This window comes from Diceros bicornis, chromosome 31 (assembly GCF_020826845.1).
Source record: "Diceros bicornis minor isolate mBicDic1 chromosome 31, mDicBic1.mat.cur, whole genome shotgun sequence".
In the NCBI taxonomy this organism is placed as follows: domain Eukaryota; kingdom Metazoa; phylum Chordata; class Mammalia; order Perissodactyla; family Rhinocerotidae; genus Diceros; species Diceros bicornis.
Window position 1 is genome coordinate 15,167,842 of NC_080770.1, and position 12,958 is coordinate 15,180,799.

Consider the following 12,958-nt stretch of genomic DNA (forward strand, 5'->3'; position numbering starts at 1 on the left):
AATCACTTTCCTACCCATTCACCTCACTTCTTTTACACTGATTTCTTGTTATTCCTGGACAACTGCATGCCTGCCCCTGTCTCAGGAGCTTTGCATTTGCTGTGTCCTCTGCCTTAAATACTCCCATAATCTTTCCAGATTGCTGGTTAAATGTTACCTGCTCAGGGAAGTCATATAGGCCTACCTTGATTCAGTACTCGCTTGTAAACCCTTGACTATTTTCTAGAGTTCTAACAGAGTTGATTCTGAGAAATTTTGCTTGATTTTTCAGTGTTTTTATGGAGGAATGGGCTCCTGAAATGCACTAATCTGCCATTTTCCTGCCTCTCTCTTATAAGAACACTGATTATTACATTTAGGGCCCACCAAATAATCCAAGTAAATCTCCTATTTTAATACCCTTAACTTAATTACAATTGTAAAGCCACTGGTAATATTTGCCAACACAAGAGATTAGGACCTGATGTGTTTAGAGACCATTATTCAGCCCCCTACAGTGTTATTTCTCACTTATGCACTACCTATCCATCACACAGGTGTCTGGCTAAGTGGAAAGCTCCCTCTATGGGGTCACTCAAGGCTGCTGAAGGCTTCACCATCTACAGCTGCACCTGTTCGAACATGAAGCTTCCTCAGTCTTTGTGGCAGGAGAAAGATAACAAGAGAGTGATGTGTATGCTTCATCCCAACCTGAAATGACATATATCAATTCTTTCTACAGTCCATTGTCTACAGCTAATACATGTCTCAGCCTACCTATAATGGGTAGACACCTGTGGGGAAGCAGATGGAATGTTTGAACATCACTATTTTTGTGACTTATGCTTTATCGACATTTATAAACAATAGAGTATTGATATTTAACCTTAGAGAACACTCAACATGTGTTAGAAATAGTTCTCTGCTTTTTACATATGTAATCTGATAATCTTGACAATCCTATGAGGATGGCATGATATTATTATATCCCTCCTTCTAGATGAGAACCTGAAGTTTGATAAGGGTAAATTACTTACCCATTTTGAGGCCAAGCCATTTTAATATACAGAACAAACTTGTAACCGCTACATATGCCTGTAATGAGAAAAATATAATAAATCTGCTTGGGACTGTGGATTCAACGGAAACTGTGTAAAGGAAAGAATGAATCCATATCCTTTGTTGGAAAAAAGAAACCTACTTCTAGGCCATAACTGTGGTAGTAAGGCAAGTAGAATAAAAAAAAAAGAATTTTCTAAAGAGACTTATTAGACATATTTGAGAAGGAGCAGAAATGAAAATAAATAAAAATTTAATTTAATTTTAAAAATTCAAAATACCAAGTGCTGCAAAAATTTGAAGAAATTAGAGTATGTTTGCTGTTGGGAATTCAAACGGGTAGAGCCACTTCCATAAGCAGCTTGGCAGTTTCTATTCAATTAAGTATATTCACCAAATGACCAAGCAATCCAACTCTTAGAAACTTACTCAAATGACATAAAAACCTGTGTTCACATAGATATATTAGCCAATGTTTAGATCAACTTTATTTATAGTCACTAAACATTGGAAACAACACTCAAGATCCTCAACTGAGGAAAGAAAAAAATAATGTACAGAGTTCATATTACAGAACACTACTCTGCAATTAAAAAATTCCACAATAGATCCATGTAACAATATGGGTGGACCTCAGTTGAATTATGCTAAGTGAAAGATGCCAGAATCAAAGACTACATATCCTGGGATTCTAGATAAGGACATTCTTACAAAGGCAAAATTATATGGAAAAAATAGTTTAGTGGTTATGAGGGCCAGCGGTTGAGAGACAGAATTGACGACAAAGAAGCTTGGGGAAATTTATTACAGGTGGCTGTGGTAGTGGTTACATGACTATACATAAAAATTAGTGATCAAATTATCAGAACTATATACTAAAAATGTGCATATTACTGTTTGTTACTTATATATTAATTAAAAATAAAATGAAATAATAATACAAAAATATATGTGCACATTCAGAATATCCAAACTGTCCCCATAGGCAGTTTAATTACTTCTTCCCTAGGAAAGTGGGAAGAGAAGCTGTAGATGTTCTCATGGGGGACATCTCGTGAAAGCTCTATGTCTCTATAATTTACTCTGGATTTCCATTCATTAACCTCTGGAATCCAACATGACTCCAGGTCACTCTATTTCACAAGGACCAGACTTTAGTCCTAGCCTGTTTGATCATCATGTATTCATCTGAATGTCGATACTTGTTTGCACATGCAGGCCTTCTCTAGATCTTAAGATTTCCTACAAGCCTGCAGCCATGGCCAGGGAAACATTCCAAGGTAAGAATTATATTAAGTGACTTTAAAATGATAACCCCTCACCTTGTCAAGCTGTTTTACAGGAATTTCCTTATTTACTATTTGCAAATAGAATTCTGTGGATTATGCGGAAGAGGTAATTTTATTATGTTTATTTTACACATGAGGAGGTAAGTGACCTCTCCAAGGGCACAGAAAGAATGCATGGTATATTCAGGACTTGAACCCATATTAATGTTCTTTCCTCCATGGTTCTCTGCCTTAGAGACTTTGGAACCTTTGATCACCATTTGAGAGAGCTTCTCTAACAGTATTTATGAATTATTTATTTCAAACCCACTATTCAGGATTGACTGTCACTTGTTTTTAAGCAACAAAGTAAGCTTCTATATTCAATATATGCTTTTACTGAAAACTGTAATTCATGCAAAAGCAGTGGGGTACCTACACCTACTATGATTTACTGAGCACAGAAACAGATATTTTGAATATTTTCCTTAAAAACTGATGCCGGGGAGTAAATGTCAAAAGTTCCATCAGTAGAAAGTTAGATGATACTTATGAAACATGATCATGCTGCTCCTCTAAAAAAGACTAATAAAAAAAAAATAGTATAGGTGATGCTATTATTAAGTGGTAATTTTATCTTGTTTGCTATATATTCGCCTCTTATTGGAGGTAAAGTAAAAAAAAAAAAAATCCAAGGAGAGTGAAATGACCCTTCTTTAAACTATAAAAGGGACCAAAGTAAAATAACAAGATCCAAATTTTATTTTAACATTTTCCCCAGAATTTCATCTTTATTATTTCTAGCATATCTACACATGTTGACAGTGACAGGCTTCTGATTAGGGAAAAAGTGGGATTAAATTCTCATACTAGCCGTGTAATTGTAGAGTATTACATAACTTCACAAATCCTCAATTCTTTAATGGTAGAATAAGAATACTACCTACCTTACGCACACACATGCACACGCATACACTTTTATATATAAATCTCTTAGCATTGGTTGTACCACATAGTATATGCTAAAAGTGTTTAAGAATGTTAAGATGGGCAAATACAAAGTCTTCATGGGCTACGCTTGTAAAATTAAGTTGCCAAAAGTTTAGGAGGATGATGGCAGAAAATAATAGCATTGGATGTCTGCCCTTTCAAAGGACTCAGATTCAAATAAAAAAATTAAAACACTGTTCCTACATAAGAACAGATTCATATAAAATATTTAACATAACAGAGTTTGCCACAAAAACAAATCTGTAGGTCAAAGGCAAGCTGCAAACTATGTACTTTCACTCTCCATGTCTGTGATTCAGATATGGGATGGCAGTAATGGAAAAGAGAGCGAGTTTAAGATAAAGAAACTCTTTCACTGCAAATTAAAAGATAAATTTCAAGGAAGAAATTAAGAAAAAAAATGGCTACATGGAAGGGCCAAAGCAGCCAATTATATGAGTGGAGCAAGGACAGAGTGAAAGTTACTGGAAAGTGCATAAAATCTCACGACCCTATGGCGTGAGAAACAGCAAATGGAAGAAAGAGGATACAAAGCTTCAAAACTCACTCACACCTGAAGACCTGCATGTTGCCGCCCACCCTTTCCAAACCAACATAGAGACCATCATTTCATCCTAAAAATAATATTATAGCTAACATTAATCAGGTTATGCTAAACCACCAACATTTCACTCATTTTAATGCATTATCTCATTTAATTCTTACAATAATATTTTGAGTTAGATCTCATTACTGTCTTCATTTTGTAAATGGAGAAAATTAGGTTCAGGGGAGTTAGGTTAGAGTTAATGATTCCTGGGTAGTAAACGGTAGGGTTACTATGCACATCATCCCAGAGCCCAAGCTCTATATCTGATGCCCTTTCCCTCAGAATTGCTTCTGTTGGTTGTACCTGCTTCTAGTGCTCCAGTTATCCCACCATAGGGACTATGCAAGCAAGTCTCACTTATGTCACTATGAATCTCCAAACACTGAGTTTGGACCGATGGAGACAATAAGTAATTGTAAACTGAGTTAAATTGGATTTGATTTAAATTCAAATAATACCATTTTACTTCAGAAACACTCTACCTGGATTCCAAGCTTGGCTTGCCGTTAATACTTGTGTTAACATGAATAAATTACTCAACATCTTGTGCCTCACAATTTAAATGTAAGTAACAACTTAATCAACCTTATAATATTGCTGAGAGGAATCAATGAATATACATGTAAATTGTCTAGAGCAGTCCTGGCATAGGAGCAACACAATTGTGTAAGCTATTACCATGATAGTAACAGCTGAATTGGCAGAGACATAGCAACCCAGACATGTGATCTTGGACAAGTCATTCAATTTTCCATATCTCAGATTAAAAATATAAAAAATTTAAAAGTTGGGGATATGATCCATAAGGATTCTTCCTATTCAACGTTTTTTAACTCTATAGATAGTTAATATACTAAATTTTGTGATTAAGCTCATTCTTTAGATATGGATGACCTTGAAATACATATTATTGCTGCAATGAAATAATGCACAAGGAACATAAATATTTCAATTTCATTGTAATCTCTATTCAGCTTAACACTTATCCTTTGTAACCTTGCTACAGGACATCGCACGATTCCCAAATAATGTCAATGGACAACAGGACAGAAGCAACACAGTTCATCCTCATAAGACTAATCAATATCTCAGAACTGCAGATCCCCTTCTGTATAATGTTCACTCTCATTTATCTCACCAATATGGTTGGAAATCTGGGTATAATCCTGTTGATTCTCATGGACTCTTATCTACACACTCCCATATATTATTTTCTCTGTAATCTGTCTCTGGTAGACTTGTGTTATTCTTTAGCTGTCACTCCCACAGTCATGGCTGGGTTTATTACAGTAGACAGGAGTCATCTCCTACAATGCATACAATGCACATGCTTCTCAGATGTTCTTTTTTGCAGCCTTTGCCACTATGGAAAATTTTTTCTTGGCATCAATGGCCTATGATTGCTATGCAGCAGGGTGTAAACACCTGCACTACACCACCACCATGAGGACAAGTGTGTGTGCACGTCTGATCACAGGCTGTTATGTCTGTGGTTTCCTAAGTGCCTCCATCCACATTGGGAACACATTCCGTCTCTCTTTCTGTCTGTCCAATGTAGTCCATCACTTTTTCTGTGATGTTACAGCAGTCATGGCTCTGTCTTGCTCTGATACGCATGTGAGTGAGCTTGTTCTTGTTTATGTAGCCAGCTTCAATGTCTTTTTTGCTCTCCTGATTATCTTGATATCTTATGCATTCATATTTATCACCATCCTAAAGATGCACTCATATGAAGAATACCAGAAGGCTTTATCCAGCTGTGCCTCCCACGTCACTGCAGTCTCCATCTTCTATGCGGCAGTAGTCATCATGTACTTACAGCCCAGCTCCAGCCATTCCATGGACACAGACAAAACAGCATCCGTGTTCTATATTATGATCTTCCCCATGCAAAACCCTGTGGTCTACAGCCTGAGGAACAAGGAGGTCAAGAGGGCATTCATGAAGGGTCTTTTGGAGGTAAAATTGTCTCTAGGTTTAGGATTTTAATGTTGTAGGATTCACACTAACCTAGTTTAATATCGCTCAGATCTTCTCCATGAACTGAGTCATATATTAAGGTCCACACTGAACTTGAATTCCTAAAGAGATACCCTTCCCTCTTCAAAAATTTGTTGTATAGAAAAAAGGAAATACTATGTCCAGAAATATAATACCTGAATGAGAATGTCTAAAGAGAATAGTAAGATATCTTGTGTGCTGCTGTCAAAAACCTTATTAAGAGTATTTGACTCATTCACTCATTCTACATGCATTTCCTCTGCCACATGCCACTATAAATATGTATGTAAAATAGGATTAAAAACAAGCCCATGTGCAGAAAGAAGTGCATGCCTGTGCATCATGTGGGTGCTTATATACGGGAGCAGGAAATTTGCCATATGTGAAGAAACGCGACTAGTTTTGGATTTTAATAATTTAAGTAATTAAATGGAGTATTAGAACATCAATTTATGTTTAATACTATTTTTTATTTTGTTGAATAAATGATCTCAGGGTCCTTATTTGAAAATAAAGTGATAAACTTTTAAATGAAAGTATTTGCTTTTTCGTTGACACATTTTAGCTAGAGATACATGAATATAGCACCTTAAAACTGTCCTTCAAAAGTAATGGAAAACCGGGGCCGGCATGGTGGGTGCAAACGGTTAAGTGTGCGTGCTCCACTGCCTCGGGGCTGGGTTCACAGGTTTGGATCCCGGGTGTGCACCAACACGCCGCTTGTCAAGCCACGCTGTGGCGGTGTCCCATATACAGTAGAGGAAGATAGGCATGGATTTTAGCTCAAGATCAATCTTCCTCAGCTAAAAAAAAAACGAGGATTGGCATCGGATGTTAGCTCAGGGCTAATCTTCCTCACAAAAAAAAAAGAAAAGTAAGAGAAAATTAGGACACTCAGATAAACAAAAGCTGAGGGTGTTTGCTAACACTAGACCTGCCTTGCAAGAAATTCCCAAGAGAGTCCTCAAATGTGAAATGAAAAGACATTGGACAGTAAATTAAAACCACATGGAGAAATATAGATCTTAATAATGGTAAATAAGTGGGCAATCATTAAAGCTGGTTTTATTGTAACAATTGTTTGTAACTATTTTTTGTTTTCTCTAGGATTTAAGGGACATACATTTAAAGAAAAAAGAAAATAATTATTAGTCTCGAAGGTATTGTTATTGTAACTTTGGTTGTAAATCCAAATCTTGTTTTCTTGTTGGAAGGCAAGCTCCAACACAAGCATACAGAACACCGATGCAAGGCTGGGGACAATTAACAGTATAAAATATTTAAGAAAATCAGTCCAATCACTAGGTGATCACTAAGCAAAGTAAGTAGAAACGTTAGTGATCACATACAACAAAGAATACAGAATCAACATAAGTAATCCAGGAAAATCATTAAACAAACAGCATCCGGACAAACAAGAAATACTAGGTGGGAGCGGAGACCTCACTTTAAGAAATTGCTGCTCCATTTTATTACTTAAAATGCTTATATTTCAATAGCAAAAAATATATACCACACAAAGAAAGAGGAAAGTAGGACCAATAGACAGATTTTTAAGAAATAATCAATAGAAACTATCCTTGTTGAAACCCAGATGTTGGACTTCATAGAAAAATGATTTAAAACAGATATAAATGTGGTCAGGGAAATAAAGGAAACAAAATCTAAATAATTAAGGCAAGAATGAAAAAAAATTCTCACAAATAGAAAATATCAATAAAGATACAGAAATTATTTTTTAAAAACCAAATAGAAATTCTTGAGTTAAAAGAATTACAAATGAAATATAAAATCTACTAAAGTGGATCAGTAGCAGATTTAAGCTGGCAGAAGAAAACAATCAGTGAACTTGACAATAGGTCATTTGAGAATATGCAGCCTGAGGAACAGAAATAATAAAGAATGAATAAAAGTAAACTGAGTCTCAGAGACAAGTGGGATATTACCAGGAGTACTAACATACACATAATGAGAGTCCCAAAAGGAGAGAGAGAAAGGTGCAGAAAGAATATTTGAATATATAATGGCCAAAAACTTCTCAAATCTGAGGAAAGGAATGGAATAAAAATAGATTCAAAATTTTTAACAGTGAGACTCAAAATATTACATGATATGTGCATTAACAAATTCATACCATATGTGTATTCAAATTTGTTATTAACACTTTTGTAACTCTTGGTGATTTAAATTTAAAAATTAAATGTCATATTTTTATTTGTATTATGCCTTTATCAGGTATGGCCCCATTGCCTACTGGTTAAGTTTGGTGTGCTCCACTTCAGTGGTCCAGGTTCGGTTCCCAGGCTAGGACCTACACCACTTGTCAGCTGCCATGCTGTTGAGGCAACTCTCATACAAAACTGAGGAAGATTGGCACAGATGTTAGCTCAGGGCGAATCTTCCTCAGCAAAAAGTAAAATAAAATAGAATAAGCCTTTATCATCCCTTTCCTTTTCCTATATTGTGATATGTTTTCTCTATTAAAATTGTCATATGTCACATATTGTTGTTAGATATAACTCACTAATATGGAAATTTGGCTAGAAAAATAAATGCTTATGTAAAGGCACTTATTTTCATTAATAATAAGAACAAATAAAGAAAAAATAGATCTACATTCAAGAAACTTGGAAGTATTTTTATAAAGATTAATTTAAAAATATATAAAACCTATTACTTTTTCATATGTAAAAAGATAAAATGAAATATAATTCTTAACAACCAAACACATATATTATATAAATGTATTTACATTTACATTGTCAATTATTTATATTAAGAATGTGTTCCAGGACACAAAAATAATTGTTTTAAATTCTACTATAACAATAGATCTATCTTATGTATGTTTTAACTAATTTCTTCTTCTGTAGGCATGTGAGTTTCAAGAGTTTCTCATGAGTGATGTATGTGTGCATATACTTATACGTACCTGTGAGTTTACATGTTCATGTGGGAGAGTAGATAAACATATTTATTAACAGAAATTTTTAAAATAAGAAGTCCATGTTCATGAGTGATTCTTCTTAATCTATTATTCCTAGGTGTCATATTTTTTAAGAATTTTACTTTGTAGACTTAATCAAGCTGAAGAAAATACTATAAAATGTTATTTTCTTAGAAATTTATGAGCTAGACTGGTAAATATTTTTCCTAGATAGATCTGAGGTGGATGAAGCTGCCTTATTGTAGAATCAATGTAATTAAAATATGAATCCTATAGAAGACCTTGCCTTTCCCACAGCCTTTTTAAAGCCACTCTTGAGCTCTTTGTTCCTCAGGCTGTAGACCAGCAGATTCAGCATGGGAATGACCATTGTACGGAACACAGACACAATTTTATCTGTGTTCATGGAATGGCTGGCGCTGGGCTGTAAGTACATGAAGATGCCTGTCCCATAGAAAATGGACACAGTAGTGAGGCAGAAAGCACAGGTGGAAAAGACCTTCAGGCGTCCTTAGAATGAACGCATCCTCAGGATGGTGATAAATATAAACAGGTAAGAGATCGAGATGTCTGAGCAGGAGAGAGTCAGGAGAGGGAGAACATCACAGAAAAAGTGATCAACCACATTGGACCTACAGAAGGAGAGCCTGAAAATGTTCCCTGTGTGGATGGGGACATTCAGGAAATCACAGAAGTAGGAGCCTATGGTCAGACCTGCACACACCTCTGTGGTCAACTGGTGGTGTAATGCAGGGGTTTACACCCTGCTAAAAGTGGTCATAAGCCATTGAGGCCAAGAGAAAACTTTCTACAGTGATAAGGGCTACAAAGAAGAACTGGGTGACAGAAGGATTGTAGGCGATGATTTTTTTTCTTCTGTGAGGAATCTTGCCATCACCTTGGGAGTGACAGCTGAGGAATAACCAAGGTCCACCAGAGAGGTTACTGAGGAAAAAGTACTTGGGAGTGTGGAGACAAGAGTCCAACAGAATCAACTTGATCATCCCCCAGTTCACAACCAGAGTAATGAGGTAGATGAGAGAGAAGATTATGAAGAGTGGGATCTGCAGTTCCGGGTCATTGATTAACCCACAAGAATGAACTGAGTCACTTCTGTACTGTTCTCCACGGGGATCAATTAAGAATTATGTGGCTTCCCTGTAGCAATGAGAAAATAGAATCAGAATGATAAATTCTGATTTATTAAATTCTGATTTAGTCAGAGGGATGACTCTGCTGAAATCCATCAGCGTGATCACTCTAGCCTATTTCAGTATTGCAATAACTGGTTTCCAGCAGTCTCTAGATCTAAAGCATGGCCATGAAACTAAATGCAGTTTTAAATTATTGATAGATCATAGAATACACCAGATAAAAGGAACTGGAGATAACGCACCCCCCTCGCCTAACTTCATAGAAGACTGAATTAAGGTAAAGAAAACAAAAGAAAGGATGTATGCAAGATCATCTGATTACTTGCTGACTGGAACAGCTCAGACTCCCAATTCAAACTTTACAAAACAATAACAAATTATTCTTTATCTTAAGCTAAAATGGCTCAGTAAAATTAATGTGAAATTGAGTTAATTTTACTTCAATTGACTTTTTTTGTTTTTTCCATTGGTTCAAGTACAGTTATATGATAGTAAAAGACAGTTAAATAAAAAATGTCCTTAGCCTAAAATGGTCTCAGTATAGTACAGTACAAATAATGTATAATTTACCACATAGGGAAAACAGTAGAAATTCATGTACCAGGAATAAAAACATCTAGAAAATAACAGTTCTTAACTTTTGTTACACTAACATAGTTTTTAACTTTTGCCTTCAGATGTCCCTGATCTGGAGCCATGTTAAAACCATGTTACAAGGATGCAAATCCCACCTCCACCAGGTACAGAACAGATGAACTTGGGATAATGTGCAATATCACTCAGCCATCAGTTATCAAACTGGGCTAATAATGCAAACTGGAATAATGTGTGTTGTTTGATATTATGATCTGGACAGAGGGCTTCATCTATCTCATATTGGACAGGTGGATAACATAAAATAGAGCTTCCAGATAAGAGTGAAATTGAAGAGTTAGTAACATCATTCATGCCCTTTGCTTTACCCATAAACTCTTCTACTTCTCTATCCTTCATATACTCCCCTCCAATTTTTCACAGCAAGATTTCTCTCTATTTACATAAGTGGCCATTCCAGCTGTTCCAAAAATAGTCTACTTATTTTCTGAGTCACCTTGAGTATTAACTAATATGTTGAGACCTTAGTTTCCCCGTCTATAAAATGGAGATAATAATATTGTCTAGCACTTAATAAACATACAATAAATGTATCCATTCTTCAAAAATTCAAAGTGTATTCGAGTTATTCTGTTGTCCCATTATCACTCTTTTCTCAGAATCTGAAAAAATTTTGATGCAGCCATCACAGATAAGAACAATACTAATCTTGATATATCACTACCGATGTTAGGAACTGTATAAGGGCAGGTTTGGAAGCCTACATAAAATCTTATGGAATGTCCACGTATTTTTCTAAATCCAGACTCTTTCCAAAACGGTGTTTTAAAATTTTATCCACTCTAAAATTTTAGCTAAATCATCTAGAGATTAAAAATCCTTAAGAGATTAATTCTTACTGCAGCAATTATTATTATTATTTTTTGTGTGTGTGAGATCAGCCCTATGCTAACATCTGCCAATCCTCCTCTTTTTTTTGCTGAGGAAGACTGGCCCTGGGCTAACATCTGTGCCCATCTTCCTTCACTTTATATGGGACGCCGCCACAGCATGGCTTGCCAAGCAGTGCATCGGTGCACGCCCGGGATCTGAACAAGTGAACACCGGGCCAATGCAGCAGAGCTCGCGTACTTAACCACTTGAGCCACCGGGCCGTCCCCTACTGCAACAATTAAATATTTGATCCAGTGATGCATTTTTTACAATAATTTTTGTTGAGTAGCTACTATAAGCATGACACTGACATATATACTACAAATAAAAAGAAAAACAGCAATTTCCATTTTGGAAAGGGAGGCAGATATAAAATAAAATGAATAAGGAAAATATTTAGTATGAGTGGAAATTTATAAAAAGCTGAGTGGGGGATAGGCAAGCTGAGAAAAAAGTAGGTATAATTTTAAATATGGTAGTATGGGAGATCCTTAACTGAAAAATGAGACTTGCGAGCAAATATCTGAAGGAAGCAGGGAGTGTCTTGAGTACATTTGGGGAAAGAGCATTCCAGGTAGAGGGAACAGAAAATGCATGGTGCTGGGGTTTGAACACACCAAGATTGTTCCAGGGAAATCAAGAAAACCAATAAGGCTGCACATGGAAAGAAAGTTTAGATCAGAGAGGTATTGCAGGAAGAAGCTGTAATGACCTCATACATTACACTAAATGGTTAGATTTTTATTCTGAACGAGATTGGAAACCATTACATGATTTGGACAAAAAGGTGACATAACCTGATTTCTTTTTTAAAAGGAGCACTTTAGCAAATCATTGGTAATTGACTTTAAAAGGATAAGGATGAATGGTGCTAGAAAAACTAGGAGACCATTATAATATTCTAGGTAAAAAATTATGATTGCTTGGACCAAGATGGTAGTAAGAGAGACAATGAGAAATTATTTACTTTTGCATACATTTCAAAAGTAGAGCTGACTGGATTTCATGATGTTTTGAAAAAAGAGCATGAGAGAAAAAGAGGAGACAGTGCTGATTCTAGTTTTTGTATAGTCATACATGGAATAGTGTAAAATAGTCATACACAGAATAGTGTAAAAGAAGCAGATGTTTGGGAAAAGGGAGAAAAGAGATCATTTCATTGAGTTTGAGATCCCTTTTGGCCATCCAAGTAGAAGGGTTACATAGATAATTGGAGATATAATCTAGAGTTTAGGGCAGAGGACTGACTGCCTCAGATTCTATAAATTGGAACTATGTTGTCAATTTCTAATGGTTCAAAATATGTGTATCATATTAAATCCACAAGACTAAGTAACATCACCTAAGGAAGAGTTTAGACAAAAATCAGAGTACTCTAATGTTACTAGATGAAAAACAATGAGGAGATTCAATGGTAAGGAGG

General features: G+C 35.7%; 1 pseudogene; it reads left to right on the forward strand.

The window, feature by feature from the left end:
• The first annotated feature begins 4,940 nt into the window (after positions 1-4,940).
• On the forward strand, positions 4,941-5,895 carry LOC131395322 (olfactory receptor 5B3-like; annotated as a pseudogene).
• Positions 5,896-12,958: the final 7,063 nt, after the last annotated feature.